Raw genomic sequence first — 24,364 nt, 5'->3', positions numbered from 1 at the left:
TAGTTTCTTAAGGGTTGACTTAAAATATTTAAATACCAAATCAGAAATAAAGTAGTGAAATCTTTTTAAAGGGTATTTGTATATCATATGAAAAATGATGAATCCCTTTAAATGTCTTACATACTTTCCTGAATAGTATTAAATTGTGACCTTCCTAGTCTTTACAGAAATAAAAGTACCTTGAGCTTGACAAGATTTATTGTTCCTAACTAATATCTCCTGCATTGGGTGTGTGAATTTCATTGCCATTAACATCTTACAATTTAGGATCTTTAATTCATAACTTTAGTAAGCACGAAACACCCTAGACCCTAAACAATCTAAAATAAATCAATATAGCATGTTTTCTGCAGAAGAAAGGGAAAATAATAAAGTGATACATTTCTGCTCACATCACTGGAGCTGCTAAGTATGACAACTTCCTTCCTTTTAGCTTGATAAATGACTCAGGGAATGCTCTGCTGCTTGCCAGATAGAGACCTAAGCATATTTCAGGACATGTTCTAATGAGTCATGCATGGGAGTGGCTAATAGTAATCCCTTCTCCTCCTTCTCCCTCCCTCCACAGAATAACTACCCAGTGTTTGCAGCAAATCTCAGGGCTCCAAGTAGGTAAGAAAGGGCTAACTGCTTTGAGAAGATCTAACTTTAACACGAACAGCTCAACCTGACTCCAATGTAACATACCTGTATATAGAGATTCAATGTCTCCTGTAAAAATGTAGCATACAGTGCTGTTAGGTTTGGCAGTTTCTATTATCAGTAGCACTGTTAGATACAAATAAAGATATCACCAGTATATGTCATAATAGTCAAAAAGAATTCAGACCTTATTTCAAATTACAGATATAATGTTTATCTTTTCCAACACAATTCTTTATACGTGCAATGAAATAAAAAAAGGTCTGACACTACTACTTCATTGTGGGGGATGTTGGGCAGATAAAATGTATTATGCTCACTTTGTTAAAGACAGTGTTGCCCATATGGAAGCCCGTCGCCCAGGTGATATGAATGTGTGTTGGGGCGGGCTGTGGGCAGGTAGGATCATTGTAGCCTGGGGCTTGGTTTTAGGACAAAGCCTTTACCACCTTTTTTGATGTAGGGTGGTGCACTCTCAGGAGGAATCCCATTATGCCTCAGATAAGTGACTTTGTATCAGAGACTTCCTTATTTGTATATTGGATTAAAGGTTTTGATTTCTGCACTATAAAATGGGGGCAGACTGCGAGCTTGCTCTCTCAGTTCCTGAGATTAGCATTAGAGGAAAGAGCAGAGAAGAGAGCATAGAGAGGCCACGTGAAGGAGGCAAGGAGAAGCAGCCAAGATGGTGGAGTGCTGAGTGAGGAACCAGTTTGTGCAGGGAGAAGGAAGGAGATGGGAAACAGAGGTGAATAAGACTGGTGAGCTATAAAACTTTGATTCTAGGAAACTCGGATAAATCAGTAGCTTTGTGACCACTGTATGTGAGTGGGTTTTTGAGCCCAGTGTGGGTTTTTACTTGCCGCGGGTGCAAGCTAGGATTAAAGATGGTGGCCCACCAGTTTTTGGCTCCATTGTTTCTTTACCGACTGTCTGAATCCAATGTGAACCTGCATGTGAATGGCCACAATGGTGGCTCCTGGCCTTACAGGGATTACGTGGAAGAGGGTACATCACATAAGTAATCATTTTGATGCTTTCATTCCAAATTAGAATGTAAGCACATGAGAACAGGAACATATCCCCAAAGACTGTAGGTGTTTAAGAAATATTTGCTGAAGGATAGAAGAATCAATTTGTTCTCTACAGAGCCTAAAAGACTGATCGCTATGGAAGCCCAGCTCACACTCAAACTGAGACCCCTGTGCCCAAAATCCGTAGGCCACATGGCACATAATACCTTTCATGGTGTTGTGCTGCTAGCCTCCCCTGTCTTCAGGGCCTGGCTGACCAAATGCCTCAACTTTCCCTACCATGTATGTACCTTCACACAGCAACTTAGCAACATGTCTGGTTCATGTAAAAATATACATCCTATAGGATTCTTGCCAATTCTGCCATGTTACCACTCGGAAAAATACACTGTTCTCATATCACAGACACTGAGGAACTTTCATTTTGTTTCCTTATCAATAAAAGAGACAATGGGAAAGGTTATCTCTCTCTCTTTACAGTGAGAGACAGTTGAAGGGAAATGAGATGAGTGCACGCAATAAAAAGAATCTGTAGGGTAGACTTAAGAGAAACACTCTGACCTCGTCTTTTATAGCGTCCATAATTGTTTATAATGACTTAAAGTGTCTCCTAGGCAAGATGCTGACATTTATGGTATTTTATCTTCTGCACCAGCCAGCTGAAAACTCTTCCACTTTCATTAACATAGTTAAGGCAGAGATTCCTGGAATCTACATCCTTCTTATTCCTTTCACAGCTTCCCAAAATCCATGACACCGAGTTCAAATGCTCCCATTCTGAGGCTTAATATTTTTAATTGGTTTACTGGAACATGTCATTTATTTACCCCTTGAAAAATGAGTTACCATCTACTTAAAGAGCAAGTGTATGTGGGGCAAACACTTTTATTTCCAAAATTTGTCCCATTTGTCTCCAAACATTTTTTTCACCCCACAACAAGACCCTGAAAGGTAAGAGGAAGACAAGAGACTGGTTGTGTTAACAGCTGGATCAAAGTTCAGTCACCAGCTTCAATAGCCACCAAGATTCACCAACATTCTACCCTTTACTGAAAGGCAGTGACACAGGAAGGTATGAAAAGTGTCAGCAGCAAAAGAAGGGTGTACATCTAATATTTACTTGTATTTTTAACATTCTTCACGTTCACATCAATAGGTAGCTTTCAACATCTATTTTGAGAAATGGAAGTGTTGGGGCTAACTACTCAATTACAGTTCAATTTTCGTTTAAGCTTCAAGTTCAAAACTAAGACTAAGAAGCTTTGCGCAGTGGCAGTATCGTAGCCAATGAGGTTTATCCGAGGCGCGATTATTGCTCATTGAAAACAAAACTAAGACTAAGAGCAGGTAGTTGCTGCTACCCCCTCACTCTTGGCATCTGTCTCTTGGTTTGCAAGTGTGTTGGAGAAACTGGTGGTCCTGCTGTATCAGGCTAGGAAAGCCAACCAGTACAAAAAAAAAGTAGCTGGTGAAGAGTAGAAGAGGAGAAAGTACCTAGACAAACTTTTTTCTCAAAGACAATCACTTCAATTTCATCTCTAGTATGAATTAGAGAACAAAACATATTCTACCTTCAAAAACCTTATGGCCACAGGTTTCATATTTGAAAATAAGAAAAAAAAATCACATTTTTAAAATGGAAGTGGGTAGAAAGGAAATTACATGGCAAAAATATTTCTCTTCATTTTAGTCTCCAAATATCCATTAGGACAAATGAGAGCTATACGAGTAAATATCCCGTGGGGAGTGGGGGGAATGTATATAGTACTACAAAAACGTTTGACTGAACAGAAACTCCTTCAAAGTCTAATTGTCATGGTGAAGGTTAGGTCAATTCAAAAATATTATTATTAAACACCTACACAGCATAGTGCTTAGTTCTGAGGGGGACACATTGATTCAAACATTTTGCAGAGACCAAGCAAAATATTGACGTATTCATATTTAAATAATGTCCAATAGAGGACTATCCACATAATATAAAACTTGAGTTTCAGTTATATAGTTAGCCAGCTTTCTTTAAATCTGTCCCCCTGCTATAACTATTTCACAACTTTCTAAAAGATGATAATATAGAAAATATTTCCCAGTATATGCGTGAGTTTTTAAAGAATGTTTATAGGTCAGACACAGATGAGGGACTCTCATTCTCAAAATATTTCTGATATATTTGACTCCCGAGCACTCTAATCAGAATAGCCAAGCAAAGGCCATTCATTAAATATGATCACTTATGAATATCAAAATTCCTCAGTAAAATCTTCACTCAGTGGATCTCATTCAGAAATAATTGAATCAGCACAGCATTCATTTTAAGAAATGATTTTAAAATGTTTTAATGTAAAGACAAAATTATGAATGGCTCATACCACACAATGGTATAGAAGTTGGAAATTTTTAAAAAGTTAAATCACTTTGCCCTAGCATTACCCATACATCCAATGATTCTCGATTACTTTGATGTTATAGTTCTAATATCTTAAGATGTCACACCAAATCCTTAGAAATGAAAACTCTGCCCTTATTTTATTATTCACTGTTCCCACGGCATCTCCAAGGACACCTCTAAGTCTTGCACCAACTCTTCCTGCTTCGCCGTCCAGAAAGCACCTTCTTGTCCAGGAAGGCTGTCAAGGTCACCTATTCGGCAAGGTCTTTCTACGTCCCAGATAAAATGAGTGTCTCTCTTCCATACTAACTTGTACATAAACATGCCAAGTGTCTCAGTGCTTGGCTTTTATGGCCATCTTTCCTACTATACCCAAAGTTGTTTCCAAAAAGGGAACCATTTCATATCATTTTTTTTGTATCTTCTGTACTTGGAACAGTACCTGTCATGCAACACACTCTTAGTAACTTAGTAAATTAATAAATGAACACACATAGATAAAAGCATGTAGTACAAAGAGAGAAAAGCAGATGCTTATCATGGTTTAATGTGGTGTGCAAGTACAAAATATCTCTGAAGAAAAATTAATTCGGATGTATTTCTGACTTTTCTTCTCTTCAAACTATTACTCGGGGTTGACTTTTCCTTTTGTATAAAAACGAGCAGATTCACAGACATTATTTCCATGTGGACTCATGGAGTTGAATACTAATTTGAACAGTGACTTATGGTTGGGTTTGAATATTTTCTATTCCTCACCACCCCCCAACACCGGCACACACACACCTGCTCTGTTCACTGTCATTCTTACCTATTATGACCATGTTCTATACCAAGGGCTTGACCAATATAGATTACATTTCTATAGATTTCTGTCTCTCTGGCTTAAAGCTCAGTTTGTCCAATGGGAATTCCTGGCCCAGACTAAAAATAAAGAGAAGAAAAAGGTCAGAGTATTTATTCCCTGACTCCTAGCTTACAGACTCACTTTGGGCAGCCCTTTCCAATGCTTCCCATTTTTTATTCTATTAACTTCTCTCTCTCTCTCTTTCTCTCTCTCTCTCTCTTTCTCTCTCTCTCTCTCTCTCTCTCTCTGCTGTCTGTACCCTAAGACAGGAACAGAGTGGCTGTTACTCATCATAGGGCAAAGCCTCTGTACCTTGACATTGTTGACATTTTGGCACCATATTTCTATATGTCAGGAGCTGCCCTGTGCTCTTTAGGAAGTTTTACTGCATCTTGGCATTTACCCAATAGATATAAATACACTTTGCATAACAACTGATAATTTATAGATTAATTTCCCCTATTTAATCTTAATTAAACTCTATAATTCTATACATCGATTTTATCAGAATATTTATTTTAACAGATGAAAAAATAAAATCCATAAATATAGTAGCTAATAAATCTGAACTTAAAAATCTTACAGAGCAATAGGATTATTTATGTACAGAAGTTTTTATATCCAAGCCATAATCTAATTTCATACTGGTCTTATAAACATTTATTGAAAATGGGAAGTTTACTCTCTTATTTTACTATTTTTCTAACTGCCAATGTTTCAATATCAGCATTACTGAGTTTCATATGAAATAAAAAAAGTTATAATGGAGTTCTCGGGACATTACAGTCAGGCATACTTTTGTCTTTTATTTTATTTTATTTTATTTTATTTACATGGGGATACAGGGTACTTTCTGAGAAATGTGTCATTAGGGGATTCCAATGTACAAACATCAGAGTGTGTTTCCACAAACCCAGATGGTCTAACCTACTACACACCTACGGTATATGGTGTAGCCGTTTGCTCCTACCCACCTATACAGCATATTACTGTAATACATACTGTAGGCAATTGTAAAACAATGATAAGTATTAGTGAATCAAAACATACAGTCTGACCAGGCGGTGGCGCCGCGGATAGAGCATCGAACTGGTATGCAGAGGACCCAGGTTCGAGACCCTGAGGTCGCCAGCTTGAGCGCAGGCTCATCTGGTTTGAGCAAAGCTCACCAGCTTGGACCCAAGGTCGCTGGCTTGAGCAAGGGGTTACTCGATCTGCTGAAGGCCCATGGTCAAGGCACAGATGAGAAAGCAATAAATGAACAACTATGGTGTTGCAGTGAAAAACTGATGATTGATGCTTCTCATCTCTCTCCGTTCCTGTCTGTCCGTCCCTATCTATCCCTGTCTTTGACTCACTCTCTGCCTCTGTAAATAAAATAAAATAAAATAAAATAAAATAAAATAAAATAAAATAAAATAATAGACAAAAGTATAGTAGGAACGAAGTATCGAAGTAAGAAGCGGCACACCTGTCCAAGGAACTGATGTCACCGGGGCTGCAGGGTGGGAGTGGCTTGGTGGGCAGTGGGTGAGTGTGAAGGCCGAGGACACTGCTCTCCACTGCTGTGGACTTCACAAACACTGTGCACTCACTCCCCCACAGTTATAGAAAGTAGTTTTCTTTCTTCAATAATAAATTAACCTTAGTTTACTGTAATTTTTACTTTACAAACATTTACTCTTTCAACTTTTAATCTTCTGTAATAACACTTTTTATAGCACACACATTGTACAGCGGCACAAAAATATTTATTCATTTTTATAATCTTTATTTTATAAGCTTCTTTTTTCCTATTTTTAAAACATGTCTTATTATTTCTACTTTTTAAACTTTTTTGTTAAAAACTAAAACACAAACACACACATTAGCTTAGGCCCCTGGTCAGCAAACCGCGGCTCACGAGCCACATGCGGCTCTTTGGCCCCTTGAGTGTGGCTCTTCCACAAAATACCACGTGCAGGCGCTACTTCGATAAGGAATGGACCTACCTTATAGTTTTAAGTTTAAAAAATTTGGCTCTCAAAAGAAATTTCAATTGTTGTACTGTTGATATTTGGCTCTGTTGACTCATGAGTTTGCCGACCACTGGGCCTAGGCCCACACAGGGTTAGGGTCATCAATACTATTGGTTTCTGCCTCCACATCTTGTCCCACTAAAAGGTCTTGGAGCAATAACATGCAAGAAGCTGTCATCTCTATGGTAACAATGCCTTCTTCTCAAATACTCTCCAAGGACCTGAGGTCCCACTTAAAGAGGCATCAGTAGTTTCAGACATCTGTCTATCCAAGCCATAATCTAATTTAATGTGGTGTGCAAATACAAAATATTTTTGTATTTGTCTATGGTGATTGTTTTTTTTTTTTATTTTTATCACAGATTTACTTGTAAGTACGCAATACACCATGAACATTACTCTTTATTAATAAAAACTTATCTGTGTTACGGTCCTTGCTTTTTTCACACTTTTAAAGTAGCTTATGGAGTTCTGCAAAAGCTTCTGCTGAACTCTTCTTTATGAAGTTTCTTGGGAGTTCTTCTCTTTCTTCTACAGTTTTCTTTTCTCTGCCCCTTCCTCTTCAGCTACGCATTCCAGTTCCAGTTCCAACAATGTTTCATTACTCAGTTCCTCGGAAGCCATTTCTGGGTTCTCAATGTCACCTTCATCCAGATACAAGTTAAAGTTGTTTGTCATCTCAGTCACAGCCTTGTTGACTTTTTCAACCTCCTCATCCTTGGAAACTCTTTTGAAGGCATGGACAAGCAGATAAAGTGTCCTCTTCCAGACTTCATTCATTACACTCCTTGGCTATATCTCCCAAAGCCCAGGTGAGATTCTTGATGAAATCTTAGATATTGCAATCTTTCCAGAATTGCACCTGTGTCTTCCTCAGTTGCAATAGCAGCCTGAGCAAAGAGCCCCTTTGGATTATAGGCCTTAAAAGCTGCTGTATCTCCTAGATCTTTGGCCTCAATCAAAGAAGTGGTGTTTAGAGAGAAAGGCAGCATTTTACCTTCGGGATGAAAATCACCATTAAAAGGTGGATATCCAAAGTATTATCACCAATAAGCAAAAATTTTAAATGTGTGTTACTCTCCAAATAGTACTTCTCCATTTTCTTGGCAAAGCAATTTCAGAAGAGAACATTGGAAGAGGAGCTGGGTCATCCATGACTTCTTATTTCTCCTGTGGCACACAGGCATGTGTGCTTAATGATATGTTTGGAGGCCCTAGGGTTCTCACAGTGCCATCATGAAGGGTTTCAATTTGTAGCTTGCAAGACTGCCCCCTAAGCAAGACTGTTTTCCTGTCCTTAAAAGCTTTGAACCCTGGCACTGACTTGACTTCCTTAGAAATGAAAGTCCATTTCCAGAATAGGAAAGTTTTGTTCACATTCAATATTTGCTCTGCAAGTAATTTTCTTCCACAATCAGCTCATATGGTTTCCAAAAATTCTTCAGTTTCTTTAGCATCAGCACTCATAGACTCACCACTCACTTTCAGTTACGAAATGAATAATGATTCCTGAGTCATTTAAACCACCTACAGCTAGCAGTCAATTCAACATTGTATTTGAGTCTAGACTTACTTCTTCCATGAATTATGCAAACAAATTGTTGGTGTAGGCTGTAATTGTCATGGTATTGTAAAGGTTGTGCTTCTCCATGTCTGATGTGGGCCATTGTCAAATTTTTGCTAGTCTCTTTGTCTTGAATGATGCAGATGCTTTAAGTGATTCCGTCACTTTGTTCTCGGCTTTCAACATTGTGGCTACAGTGGAGTGGAACATACCTGCCTGGTGAGCAATAGCCACCATGGGTATTCCACATTAGCAGTCCTTAGTTACTTCTTATTTCATTTCTAGGTCAATCACTGGATGTAGCTTCTTACTGGTAATATTAGTAAGTTTGTGTGCTTAGGAGCCAAGATGAGCACAACAATATGAGATTAAATCAAGCACATGAGACAATGATGCAATCAAGAGACACAGCACAAGAGATGTATGAGGTTGTTATTGGCATAACATGACATACTGGCTTACAGCACACTCTGTTCTTTGCAAGTATAATGATAAAAGCTATATCATATAGTAAATATATACATAAACCATTAACATAGCCATTTGTAATTAAGGTCAGGTATGATATACTGTACATGATTTTATGTGTTATACTTTCATATGACTGGAACTTCAACAGGTTTGTTTACACCAGCACCACCATAAATACAAAATGTCTTGTGCTCCGATGTTAAGACAACTACTATGTCACTAAGAAATAGAAATTTTTCAGCTTCATTATAATTTTATGGGAACACTGTCATTTATGTGGTCCATTGCTGACTGAAACATTACTGTATAATAAGTGTGAATAATATATTTAGTCATCTATTATCTCTTTTTTCCCCTTAGAAGAATTATGTTACAGGCATGTTGTATTGGCTATTGCAGTCTTCTAAAAAGACAATTTATTCTGAACCTCTTCTATAAGCATGTCCACCAGGATTGCAATAGAAAATAAAATAACTCCAGTTGTGCTCATGTATTTAATCATTTTATGTTAAATTAAGAAAGATACTTAATACATTACAGGTGATCAGAGACTGCTTCTGTCTTTCCTCTCTTCTGCCTGCCACTACAATTATTGCAGACTATTTGGACCTATTAAGAGTTGCTTATTCATACAGGGACACAAACTGCTATCAGACTTTAAGAAATTAACTGACATCAGCCTAAGTATGCCGTGAGAAGTTCAGAAACCAGAGAAGCAACAAGAAATGTCTCCACTAGAATCTCAGGGAGCACTGATTCATGATAATTAGTGAAACTGAATCTTTACTCTAGTGTCAGCATTTTTTTCTTCTTCTTTTTGGAGGGGGACACTATCTTGGATAAACTCTTTCTAAAGAAACTATATATCAGAGTAGACTGAATGCACTTGAGTAAGCTATGACTGAATAGTCTTTTCTAAATCAAAACATATTCTTTGCTCTGTTCATAACTACTAGTACAGTCATGATTACTATGGACTCTTGCAATCAGGCAAATCATATGCCATAGCAGTTAGAGATAGGGGAATTATAACCAATGCCAGATGTAATTACATCTTACTCTCTTGGAGAGAATCCTGCCATTGTGCTGTCCCTCTGGTCACATCACTGTCAGGCAAAGTCTAAGAGAAGAAAGACCTATCTTTTGTTAAGTTCCTATATGTCCCGAGATCTACACATGTATTCATTATCTCGAGCTGCCCTCACAACACCCCTACAGAGCAGACACTGTTACCCCCAAAATGGAATAATATCTGCTCTACCTCAAGGCTAGTTTCACCCAGCATTGCCTCCGGTTGAACAAAGTCAGTCAGACCCTACTGAAAACAACATAGTATTTGTACATCATGGGCACTTAATAAGTTTAATAAACAGTTTGTAAAAATTACTCCAGTCTCACGCTCCTATTAAAGTTAAGAGTGAGATCACTCAATTAATAATCATATTACTGGGCACATCTTTAAATATTTATCTACATTTATAAATCTTTATATAAATTTATGCATATGTATATATGTAAACTTTTCATCTTACAGAAAAGAAAAATCAATCACTTTAGTTGTTTTAATCCTTAAATTTATTTAAATACAAATAAATTATTTTCAGGGAAAAGTAAGATATAGTATAGGTAATAATAAAATATCTATTTGGTGTTTACAACAACTTTGAGATTGCACAAGAAAAAACACACACAAAAGACTGGAGACTGCCCAAATAATATTTTATGGCTTATAAAAATGTGGTTATCAAATTTTTGGAATGGTTACCTATCAGACCTATACTGAGCAGAATAATAGCCCTCCAAAGATGTCCACATCCTAACCCTAAAATTTGTGTATATGTTACAAAAAAAGCAAAATAAAACTGCAGATGGGATTAAAAGTTTTAAATCACCTGACCCTGAACTAAGGAGATTTTCCTGGATTGTGTCCAGGTAGGCCAAGTATAATCGCAGTGTCTTTAAATGTGTGAAAGTGAGGTAGAATTGTAAGGGTCGGAAGGATATGATACGAAAAAGACTATCAGCCATTGTTGACTTTGGAGTTGAAAGAGGGTTGGGAGCCAAAGAATGTAGCAACCTCTGCAAGCTGGAAAGGAAGAAGACAGAGTCTCCCTTTCACCCTCAAAAGAGAAACACAACCCTGCCAACACACTGCTTACTGCCTGAGGAGACCCATTGCAGACTTCGGACCGTCAGAGCAATAAGAAATAAATGTTTGCTGTTTAAGCCATTGTGTTCATGTTAATTTATTACAAGAACAATAGGAAACTAATACAAGACAAAAATCAGGCCTGGAAAAGACCTGAACTATTATGATTAGACGTGTAAGCCAACATCTTATGGACATAAAGTCTTCTTCTAAAACTATTTTTTTGATGCAGCCCAACATTAACTATATAAAGCATATTCAACATTTTATCATTGCACAGATGGTTTTAGCCAAGACCTTAAAAAAAAAACCCATAAAGTAAGACCTGTAATGTGATTCAGTGAATAGAACATTATCCTGAGGGACTGAGGTTGTGTGTTTGACTCTCAGTTGGGGCACATACAAGAAGAGACCAATGAGTGTACAACTAAGTGGAACAATGAGGTGATGCTTCTTTCTCTCTCTCTCTTCCACTCTCTCTTAAATCAATGAAAAATATTTTTAAAAATAATATAAACTGCCATTATGGAGAATACTCAAATATGCATTGAAATACTTTAAGTATTAAGACACATCATATATCTTATTCAGATGATTAATTACACTGCTCTATTCTGATTCATGAAATATTTCACCATGACACCAACAGTAAAAAGTGACCTGGATTATTAAACCTTGTAAAAGTCCACTGTAATGAACATCTATTTATGAGTTACTAGACTCTACATAATTAAAAGCTTGTAAAAGAAAGGAGGAGAAGAAAAGAAGGAAGGAGGGAAAGAAAAAGGAAAGAAGGAAAGAAGGAAGGAAGGAAGGAAGGAAGGAAGGAAGGAAGGAAGGAAGGAAGGAAGGAAGGAAGGAAAATAATTACTGTCTCCCATCTGCCAGACTTAGATGGTGGAAATAACCGATGTTTTCTGGAATGTTTTTGCATTATGTTAATCTCCAATTCCCACGAATAGTTGCTGGTAATAGTACCGCATGAAACCACCAGCATTCACTAGTGCACATATACTCTCAATAGAGTACCCTAGCTGCTGTAGTAGCACAAACCACGGCCCTGATAGAATAATACAGATTCGGCAAGTTTTCATAGAAAGTAAGTGCAGCAGATTACTGGCAGAGATAGAGAAAATAAGGCCTCAGATGAATAAAAAGTTGGCATCATAAAACTCTAGCAAACAGAGATGCCAAAATATTAAGGGCAGGTAAGTTACACCTGCTGTAAAATATCTACCCTTCGGCTCTCCCTTCCTGTTACGGGTCTCAAAACTGAAACTGATTCCCAGAAAATCAACCTGGTTGTTCTCTCAATATTAACCTCATTTTGGGGTCTAAAACTATAAGGCTACATAAGGGCATTTTAAAAATGTGTTTCTTCTTCTCATTGCTTCTTTTTAATAATACCTTTCAGGAATAATGGAAATAAACTTTTGAATCTATTTTTTTTTTAATCATCTAGGTTAGGGTTATCAACCTCTGTTATCTCATGGCAGTGAGGCACTTAAAACTGAAATCATCCTAGGATTTTAAAAAAATCATCTCTCTAGAAGGAAAGATATACATATAGAATATATATAATGAATTAAATGACTCAGTAACTCTAAATGGCTGGTATTAGCACTAAGTCAGGAATGCCATTGTGAAGTGACACCTTGAAGAGATCAAGGGACCAAGAATGCTCAGAGAAAAGTCAACCAACATGATTTTGTCTCCAAATGTTTCCTCTGAACTCTGGATAATGTCTCATATAAATCTCTTCATCAGGAAGCCCCAGGCCAGGGCTTTCCATTCTTCCAGACTCCTCCATAAATAGAAATATAACTTGGAGAGGTGACACCGTAAAAGCTGTCATCAGTCAGTCACTTAAGCAGGATTACCTGAAAGCCAGTTGATAACAAGTACCAGTGATTATAGAACACATGACAGGTGCTCCCATGAAAAGGAGAGCACTAAAAAAAAATGAAAAGTATCTAAAAATAATTAGGAATTATTTTAAAAATTATGATGATTTTTCTTGGGATGTGCCAGGGCTGTAACTCTTCTGATGATCAATGAATAAAGTAAATACAAGGCCTAAAAATTCAATATTACATGATTATTTTTAAGAAAATGTAGCCTATGACTCAGATAAACTATCATATTTTTCACAGATATTGTCTTGAGAGGCTGTAAACATTCCAATAATGTTGCTTTTATTTGAGGCATCTATATAGCTCCTCTTTTGGAAATGGCCTTGTAGCGTGTGCCTTTTTTCTTTTGATCTCTTCAATGATAGTAAGGGTTCTTCTCTGAAGGAGGTTTGACATCAGAAAATTACTAAAAGTCCTTCGGAGCCAAGTGTGAAAAATTCAGAGTGAACAGTTATGTAAGTTGAATTTTTGGTAAAAATAATAGAACAAGTGAAAGAGCAGTGAGGCTGACTGAATTGCTCATTAACTGGTTCTAATTTTAACAATCAAAGAAAAATATCCATTAGAAATGAATAAAAAGCAAAAAAAAAAAAAAAAAAAAAAAAAGGACCTGTTAAAATATGAAGAAAGATAGGGTATGAAAAAAATGCATTCTAAATCAGCGCCAAGAATAGTTAATACCCTACGGCCCAGGCTGCAAGATGAATGCAGACCTGATGCAGGAAAAAGAAATGAAAGCTGCACCAGATTTTCTGGTGAGGCATTCGTCAATTGTCAACTTTCCTAAGAATCAGAAAGCCTTTCCCAGGGAATTTACAGTCCCATTATAACTCCTCTCATCTTACTTTATAGTTATTTCCTTTACAGCAGTGGTCCCCAACCCCCGGGCCGTGGACTGGTACTGGTCCGTGGGCCATTTGGCACCAGTCCGCAGAGAAAGAATAAATAACTTACATTATTTCCGTTTTATTTATACTTAAGTCTGAACGGTGTTTTATTTTTAAAAAAATTACCAGATTCCCTCTGTTACATCCATCTAAGACTCACTCTTGATGCTTGTCTCGGTCACATGATACATTTATCCATCCCTCCCTAAAGGCTGGTCCGTGAAAATATTTTCTGACATTAAACCGGTCTGTGGCCCAAAAAAGGTTGGGGACCACTGCTTTACAGGGCTGTCTCCTCCATAAGATGTTGAGCTCCTGATTATTCCTAGTACAATGGTTAAGTCAGTAACCGAGGGTTAATTAAATAAAGGTACGAAGAACACTCATTTGGACATGTAACTTGAGTAGTCTTACAGAAGATCCCTCTTATTTAGAATCCTATAAGTTGGTGAAGACACATTTTAAGCAACCTTCCAGTCCTACTTTTGCTTTTACTAATTTTTAGTTATGCGATCAAGGAATATAGGGAGCTTTCTGATAATAGGGAAAATTCCAGATTTGTTAGTCCTTTATAGCTTTCTCAAGGCAGCCGGAATCTGAAAATGTCAAAAACATTCAGTGTTTAAAATATTGTTATCCCCGGGCTGCGTGGCACTTACTGACATCTGACTTCCTGTGAGACAGGGGATACAACTCAGTCAGCTCAGTGGGGGAAAACAAGACAGAGCAAGTATTAAAACTTGCAAGATGCCACTGGGAAAGAAAAGAGCAACACCTCGGACTACCAGAAACTGACGGCACAGTAGAAGACGCTAAAGGATCAGGACACGGATTGCCTCTGTTTGGATGTCTTTCACGAAGACTGCCAAGTGCAGGATATTTACTTTGCTTAAGTCATTATTCTAGCAATCTTCCTTCCCCACTTGAAATCTAGTGAGATGATTATACAGTAGTCCCCTCTTCCCTGTGGTTTTCCCTTCTCTGGTTTCAGTTACCTGCAACCTGACAATATTAAACAGAAAACTGCAGAAATAAACAATTCTTAGGTTTTACATTTTGAACTGTTCTGAGGAGCATAATGAAATCTTGTACCATCCTGTTCAGTCCCACCCAGGACATGAATCATCTTTTTGTCTAGCTTATCCACAATGTATATAACACTTTAGTCACTTAGTAACCGTCTAGATTATCACACTGATTATTAGAGAGAGAGAGAGAGAGAAAGAGAGCACATTCATAAAACTTCTGTTACGGTATGTTTTAATTCTTCATTATTAATTATTGTTAATCTCTTACTGTGCTTAATTTGTAAATTCAAGTTTACTACAAGTATATATGTATGTATAGAAGAAAACATATGTAGTATATATAAGGCTCAGTACAATCCAGGGATTCAGACATACCGTGGGGTTCTAGGAATGTATCTCCCACAGATAAGGGGAAGCTATCTGAAAGTAACTTTCCATAATGCCCACAAAATTTCAATGCTCACTGAACTGACTTTTGTATATAACTGTTCTACAATTTAATATAATTTGAGCTGGGGGGGTATATGCCTGAGAGAGAGAGAGAGTGATAGAGAGATGCGTGCACGCGCGCGCACGTGCACACACACACACACACACACACACACACACGAGGAGTTGAGGAAACACAGGATATTATGTTTTATGCTCCACCACTTTCCCCAAGCTTGATATATTTTTCAGAGCATTTCAATTCTAAGTTTAGGGAGAAAATGTAGGCAATCATGAAAGTACAGAAAGATACCAACCACTTCCTATCTCTATTCCCTTAGTACTTTTATTTTTTCCTGTCTTGTGCCGCCTTTGATGAAAAATTTCCTCCCCAACCCAATTTTTTTTTCAATTATTAAATAAAAAGGCCCAGCAAGAAACCAGCTTAAACGATAAAAAATAAATAAGTCAAACATTTTTTTGAACCCTTGAGCAAAATCCTTCATTTTTTTCCCTTTTGTAAATTGAGACTTTCCTCTCTAGTTCTGAAGCACGGTTTTTTTCCTTTCTTCAATAAGACATTCTGCTTTTACTCGAGTGATAAAATAATATCTTCAAATCTCCCCCACAGATGAGTGCTAGGAATAAAAGGATAACATAACACTGCTATTTTTGGTAATGAGCGATTTTTTTCTTTTTACTAGTACTTCTAGGAAAGTACTTAGCTTCAGTTTTGCAGTCATTACTTCATTATTGCTTACTATCCTTCTATCTTCCCCCAAGATAGTTTGTTTACTATAATGTGCAATAGGTATTACATTCATTAATATCCAGTGAGTGTCACTGTTTGATTTTTACAGTTTCCTATGTTTCTAGCAAAGTTCTGAATAAGTTAGAAAAGTGAGATAAAGAAAACTGAACAATCTGCTCAACACTAGAGATCAAGACCAAAATAAATCTTATAAAATCTGCATCTTCCTCCCAGCCAGGATTGTACCCACTAATGCGGATGATATTATATGGTAAGTAACGCTTTTAGATTGTAAGGATCTTTCTGCATTTCTGTGTCTTTTTATATGAAGTATAATGTGATGCATAATTTCTTTCTTTCTCACACTAAACAAAATCAAAACAATATTCCCAGTTCAAGAGGCAGCACTCTCTGGGTCCTTACTGATGCTAGAGATGCAAAAGTGCAGCACACAGGTCAACACTGAACACAAGTTGAGTTGCATGAGTACTCATGACACAGTAATTAAGGAGTAGAATGTTGATGGATTTCCTTTGTTTGGGTTTCACTGAAATCACTCTCATCTTTGCCTGGCATCTCTGTAGCCTGAAATGTAAAACTGAGCATTTCTGATATACAGTAGAGAAATATGTACTGAGTTTGAGTCAAGAAACAATGGTAATATATTTTAAGAGGAAATCTGTGAAATGATGTAGGTCATATTTTAATTGAAAGTTTAATACTGAGCACCTAATTTGAAGAAAACTAAAGTAAGTTACAGAAAATATTTTATAAGAAATTAATTCTCCCTTTGTTTTCATTTCAGTGTTGTAAATATTTAGGAAAAAACTCAAGAAAAATTTTTTTTTTCCTTTTGGTAAAAGGAAACAAAATGTTTAGTTCAAAATCTTCTAGTTTAAGTGTTGTTCTTTATAAAAAGAAATTTCTTGTCCTAAATCAAATGTCATTTCACAAAAGTTAATGAATTTGTTTCCTTATTAATATAATATATACATAACAGACCATGGGAAATCCAAATGAAGTAAAATTATTAAAATAAAATAACAGAAAAAGAGGAAAATATGAAGTGTTCTCAAAAGCACAGAATGGATAGAGGAAGAAATGGAAGTGCTTACGAGTCTAATATCTACCTTTCTATCTTTTGCTTTACACTATGATTAAAATTTAAAATGTTACTACTCAAAAATTCGGGCTGAAAGACCTAATTTCAAGACTATAGTAAAAAGTATTAAAATAGGAAGTTTGAAATATCACCGAGGCATTTAAGAGAAGTATGTGAATCCAATATCATTTTCATAGAACTATTTGCCAATTAAATAGAAGTGTTCCCTCGATTTTGCATAGGCTTCTGCGTCTGGCTTCTATAGTCAGAATGTCTGTACTTGAACCTCAGCTCTGTTACTTTGCAAGTCGGGTGACCATGAGTAAGTCACTCAACTCTGCTGTGCATCATTTTCTTCATCTACGGAATAAAGATAATTCTAGGTACAACTTTGTAGGTTGTTGTACCTATCTAATAAGTTAACATATGTGAAATGTAATGTTGATCAGTGCGTAGAATATAGCATGCAACAGAAGTTTCGTTATTATTATTTATGCATTATTCCCCTAAAATTGGATCCCTATAGGGGAAGAGATTTTTTTCTGTTTCTACTATAGCTGATTCTTCAGTGCCTTGCAGATCAATAACTAGTCACTCACTGAGTATTTGCTTTCTGAAATGTTCACTTGGTATAACAACTGTATGAAGTACTGTCTATAATTATCTTTATTCTATAGCTGAGGAAAGTGAGCCACAGCAGAACTGAGTAACTTGTTCATGGTCATGTAATTTGTAAGTGGCAGGGCCGAGGTTCAAGTACAGATAGTCTGACTACCGAGGCTATACCCATATGCATATGGGTATTGTGTGTGTATATGTGTACGTGCATATACATATTATACATACACATATATACACACACTAGATTCTTATTAAAGATTAAATAGTAAAGAAAAAAGGCAAAAAGTTTGTAACAAAGTAAATTTTAATATTTTGACTCTAATAGTGCATTGGTTTGGGAAAAAGTGGCATTACCATCCTTTGTTGCTAATGCCCTATAGAAATGCCATCGTTGTATCTAAAATTAATTCCTGTGTTCACAGTTAAATACACTGAAAAGCAGATTTAGGAGCAATAAAGAAAAAAAAAAAACCTTTAAATTTATGCTGTAATTATTGCCATTTTCCTGAACAAAAGAACTGATTAACTTGCCATTTTAATATAGGGGTCAAATGTAAAATTAGCTCAGAAAGCTTAAAAAGGCACTTCTTAGGAAAAATCTATTCAACTCTTATACCCCATTGCCTAGAAATTCTGACCAGGGGATAGAAAGAGCGTTCCTCTTCTCAACATCGACGAGTTTATCCTGTCCTACCCTAATGAAAGGATTACTTCTTACAGTCCATTGGCCTCATATATCATTCCCAGGCTACTCATTATGTATTTTATCACATGAATGATTAATTTCATCAAGAAAATAAAAAGGCACAGTGAAAAAAAATCCTCATTGTGTCCATGGATTTGTGTCACTGACACGAAGTGTATTACACTCATACACAATAGTTGAAGAGTCACTCAGAGTGTGGTACCAGCCTCCGTTACACGCTTGGCCATTTCCATATGACACGATATATCAGACCCATTGGATTTTTGTCAAGCTAATGGTGTCACTGTGTGTGACAATCACTGAGATTGTCCCTTGAAAAGGGGGATTCTTAAGCCTACATTATTGCTGTTTCAATAGCTTCCCTCCCCACTTAACTCTTACTGTTTTTCATTTGGACTGTAATGCTGAAAATTTACTAGAAATTCAAGATTAACTATTAATAACATCATTTAAAATGACCTTTGCTACATTTATGGAACAATTTTTGACTGTTTTATATAAATATTGATTTTAAATTAATTAATGTACTTACATGCACTTATCGGGTGGCAAAATTAAAATAACTAAGGTGTTACTTAACATCACAAATCCCTGTGAAATTGAACACTGCAGAAAGCATTCAATGATGTTCATACAACTAATATAATAAGCTAAAAACATGAAGCTCAAATTTTCTGCACATGACTGCATGTGATAGATTCTTTTTCACAAAAAGTATAGCAATTGTACTAATTTTTCATCGGTTCTAACAGTACATTATAGGATTGTCTCTTGGAACTGTTCTCAAAAAGGAAAAAGTTTCCTTTTTTTCCTTCCTTCCTCCTTTCACTTTTTCATACCACCCATCTTACAAATATATAGACTGCTTGTGATAAATGACAAACTCAGGAAGAAGTGATAGTCCAGTCCAATGTGTTCTTGTTCGAACCAAGAATAGTCTTATGGTCTGCACGCACTGTGTTTCCCTCAGATTCGTATGTTGAAGACTAACCTCCAAAGTACGCAACTGTATTTGGAGTTCGGACCTCAGTGAGGGTTATTGTGGTTACGTGATGTCATAGGGTAGGGCTCAAATGTAATAGAACTTAGCAAAAGAGGAAGAGACTCCTGAGTTCTCTCTCTGCCAACTTTCTGGTGACATAGGCTGGGACTTTGAGCCGGCAAAACTGAAAAGAAATTCTGTTGTTTAAACCACTCATCTATGGCATTTTGTTACATCAGTCCTAGCAGACTAGTGAGACTCTTTCTTCAAAGTCAGCAGAGAATACGTAGAAGGTGTTGTGTCCCAGAACAAAGTGTGTACAAAGCTTTAAGTGTGTAAATATGTAAATTATATCGATCAGGACTACTGCACTGATAAGTCTCAAATTTGGAGAAAGAAATATGTTGGAAAAGAGCTCCCATTGTTGGGGCAGGGCATGGGATCTAAGTTCTGTTCTGTTTTGTTTGTCCCCGTTACATTTGTCATAGAGATAATGAGAATGCCTGCTTCCTGGAGATGTCAGGAGTAAGTGATACTACTTACTAGATGTTAGGAGTAAGTGATATTAGTAGTCCCCTTGACAGAGCGATTGGCAAAGAATAAAAGATCAAATGATAGCTGTTAACGTTAGAAGTTGGGAACGGCGAGTGAAGGAAAAACTCCCAGGAAATATGGCATGGAAGAAAAAAAAATCTATTAAAAAGTGATGGAATTTTTAAAGTGTCAAAATGAATAATATCAAACTGTTTTGAGCCTTTCCTAGAGTATCTGCTTTTCAGCATTAAGTTACTTATCCTTCTTCACCATTGAGATGCTAATAGGCACCGGAAGTATTTCTGCAATATCCAGTGCCTACCGGCATACACACTGCACACACTGGTTGCACCTTGATCGGGACCAGGGATCAGTGCCACTTTGAAGAAACCAAACAAGATAGAGAATATCAAAAGTTTCAAAAAGTGATTATGACAAATTAAAAAAAACACAAAAAAAACTCTTAAACATAATAAGTAGTGAAAATACCCCAACAATGTAAATGCACCTTAGGAAGGGTTTAGAGAAATTCATGGATAACTAGAAACATGACCGTAAGTTGCAGTATGCTATACAAAGTTGTAACTGTTTAATGTGATCCTCCTCTCCCCCCATAAACTCTGTCATATAATTAGAGTAGGAGTTATGTAAAATGACAGAGGACGAGTTTCAGGGGCTTCAGGACTTGAACAGATTTACTACAAGAGGTCACACTGGCCAGTCAGTGACAGAGCCAGGGCAAGAAGGCATATTTTCGGGTTGCCTTAGCAGCCTCAGTTTTCTATGGTACCAGACGCCTTCAAGGGGAGAACCAGTAAGCAGAAGGTTGGAATTTCAAGAGCTCTAAAACCTAGAATTTTTATGGCCTGACCTACCCTCTGCGATTAGAATTGAGAAGAGTGAAATATTCAGGTTTCTGGGCTATAGCCCAGACTTACTAGAACTCAATTTTTGAGAATTAAATTAAGTTAAGATAAAAAACAACCACATGGCAATAATGTGGCAACTATTTTGATAACAATAGTCTAGCAATAATGGTAGGGAGAAGGTGATTATATTGATATACAGCAGTTGCATTCTTTCTTTCTTTTTTACATTTTTTATTTTCTTTCTCTCAAAAGTAAAGTCGGACCTGAATTCTAAACTGGAAAAAACAAAAACAAAAAAACCTGAGGCCCTGGTTGGATGGCTTAGTTAATTGGAGCATTGTCCTAATACACCAAAGTTGCAGGTTTGGTCCTCAGCCAGAACACATACAAGAGCTAACCTATGAACGCATAAATAAGTGGAACAACTAATCAGTCTCTCCTTTCTACTCTCTCTAAAAATCAAATTTTTTTAAAAAAAGTATAACACCTGGTTGACACGAGAGTGAGTTTACTTCTCCTTGACACTGATCTTGCAGTCATGTTAAGACTTGACATTTAGTGGCATCTTTATGGTCACCAGGGCCAGGGCCCAAGTTCAAGGCCACAAACATTTGCCTTTGTTAAGCCTGAATACACTTTGCTTTTAAAATCTCACTTTACCTTTCTGAAACTTGTTGCCTTAACAAGAGTTCAGTCTTCTAAACTACTGTGGGCTGTAGCCCTTCCTCAAGGCCTAATGAAAATCACCATTTCTTAAGAGTTATTGATCTTTGTAAGATGCTAACCTAGTTATCTGCTTAAAGCAATTTACACCCAGGTGTGCTAGAGATTGAACAGAACTCTTTCAGAGATCATTTGCAATTTAAAAGAGGTGCTCTTTAAGATGTCCAGGCATCCATGCACCTAAGGAGTGCTTTTGATTTGTAAAGCATTTCTTAGCTCCTACCTTACTGCCCACTGCTCCCAATGAGGGTATATTCTCTCTTGTAGATTCCTTTCTATTTTTCTCTTTACAAATATGCCAGGCTTTCACCTTTAGAAATGTTTGCTTGCTGTGGGCAGTCAGAATGAAAATGGACCTTTATCCATTATCAGTGAGTAGGAGATGGCACACTGAACTTCACAGGAATACGTTTATGAAGAGAGAGATTCGTGCATGTATTCAGGCATATACACAGGGTGAGGCAAAGGTAAGCTTACAGTTGTGAGTACACAAAACACTGAGTTTATTCTTATATCAGTATTTACTAATTATTGTACTATTTTTCATGCAAACAACTGGAAACCTTCTTTTGCCCAACCCTGGATGTATCTGTTTTCAGCAGGGATCTCAAGAACAATACTAAAATCCCACTTGTGCATGCTTCTTCTTCATACACATACAAAAGATGCCCAAAGTCTACTGTGTGGCAGGTGTCTCCCTTAATTTGCTTTAAATATTTGCTTTAGTTTATTAGTTTTATCTTTTTTTTTAAGAGTATAGTATTTACAACACCACCAAGGAGAATAGGGGAGCTCAGAGAATTGTTCATTTGCTGCTGAAACAAGAGTCATCCGTCATGCAGAGAAGGCAGGGACTCCAGCCAGCACAGCGAGTAGCCTTTTATCGCAGACATCCACCCAGCAGGGAAATAAAATAACAGTTAGTACGCTCTTTGAGTCTGATATAAAAGTGGCCACACACAGTCCAATGATCCAATGTGGATGAATCTGCATGCCACCTAGTACCAAAGCCCGCACCCTTTGTTCATTTGTACAAGAATTATTTTGTGAGTGTCTCCAGTATGTTGGGCATTCTAGCAGGCCCTCGGAAACACTACAACAAACAAGACAGACTTGGAGGAGGTCCCTCTGAATTTCACATATGCCATGCCTTATGTGTATTACGTACTTTTGCACTGCCCTATCTATAAAAGCAAGAATCTTGTTCTAGACCTCATTTCAATTGCATCCTAAAGTTTTTCAGTGTATGTTAAAGATACAACCAACCAATCCATTCTCTGTAAAATGAGTGGCTCTTAACCCAATCACAAACATCACAGGAAAGTGTTTTTGCAAAGTTACAGATAGAAGATTATTCCCAGGGAGACATTTTAAATAATATTCTTTCCTAAGGACTTTTGGTTCTTTTTTCCCAAATAGCCTCAAAAAGAAAGTTAAGTTAATGTGAATTACCTAATTATTGAGGGTTTGTTTTTTTTTAATCACATCTGAGATTGTTGTTTATAAGTCAGATTAATTCAATCTTCAAACGATAGCCACAGCACTTCTCTTTGGGTCATCTGAGGGCTGCTTATGACTGGAGAATGTCTAAAAACCAGGTCTAGTCTAACTAAGTCTTTTGGGAAGATTTTGCCCAGACAAGTCTGAAAATACATTGCATTTAACAACACAAATTTCACAAGTTTCTCCAAATGGTTTCAGTACTCTTGAATTCTGACTGGATTTTCTTTGTTAATTTTATAAACATCTTAATTAAGCTCCACCAAAGCCATAGAAAAGCTATTTATTAATTTATAATAGTTTCTCCACCACCGAAAAAATCAAGAGGGTGCTTTTCCTCACAGATTGGTCTGAGGAGCAAATCAACATACGTTCAATTTTTTCAAACTTAAGAAGCATGATGCAAATATAATCTATCATTTTTCTGCTCTGTAATCTTTTTTATACTACACTGCTCACAAAAATTAGGGGATATTTCAAAATGAATATGAAGCGATAAAATCCCCTAATTTTTGTGAGCAATATATTATATTAATTCCATAAGGACATAGATTCTTAGTATTCTTGGCATACTAAGTATGAATGAGGTTGTTAGATCTGTGTTAAATGAAATAAATTTTATCTAAACAGATCTGTAACATTCCAATATTCCTCTTAATGGAGAATGAATTATTGTTTTATTCTTTAAAATAAAATGTCCAAATGCTGAAACATGTATGATAATGGGTGATGTGTTCTGGGTTTTTCTCCATCTGACCACAGGCACCTCCGTAAATGATAAATTCCAGTATTCACAAAGGAGGCAGGTCCAGAGCCCTGAAGTGAGTGACAATGGATGGAAGCAGGAGAGGGCAGGAGGGTAAGTCTGTGCAGGGTGACAATGGTGACATACTTAAATGTTAAAAAAAAAGAGGGAGAATTTAATGACTTCTCAAAAGTGTTTTGCTGTTGATAAATGCTGCTGTAATAGTATGCTGTTGATAATTTTGATTCAGCTTCATAGTAGACAATAATCCCTGGGAATGTTGGAAATTTTTTTGTTTTGATTAACTATGTCTTTCTAATATAATAGTAAATAGCCATCATTTTCCATCTAAACAATCTGGAGTGGTGGTTCTCAACCTTTTCAACTGCTTCTACAATAAGACAAATTTGGGGGGTAATAACCAAGAACAGGAACACATACACACACCTCCACACAAACA

General features: G+C 36.7%; 1 protein-coding gene and 1 pseudogene across 8 annotated transcripts in view; one reads left to right on the top strand and one right to left on the bottom strand.

Moving 5' to 3' along the window:
• PCDH7 (protocadherin 7) overlaps positions 1-24,364 on the bottom strand; it is a 431,933-nt gene that overhangs the window by 396,245 nt on the left and 11,324 nt on the right. The gene's annotated exons all lie outside the window — the stretch shown is intronic.
• LOC136407248 (U4 spliceosomal RNA) lies at positions 2,935-3,067 on the top strand (annotated as a pseudogene).

Source organism: Saccopteryx leptura, chromosome 5 (genome assembly GCF_036850995.1).
Source record: "Saccopteryx leptura isolate mSacLep1 chromosome 5, mSacLep1_pri_phased_curated, whole genome shotgun sequence".
NCBI lineage: Eukaryota > Metazoa > Chordata > Mammalia > Chiroptera > Emballonuridae > Saccopteryx > Saccopteryx leptura.
This window is presented reverse-complemented; position numbering and strand designations above follow the sequence as displayed.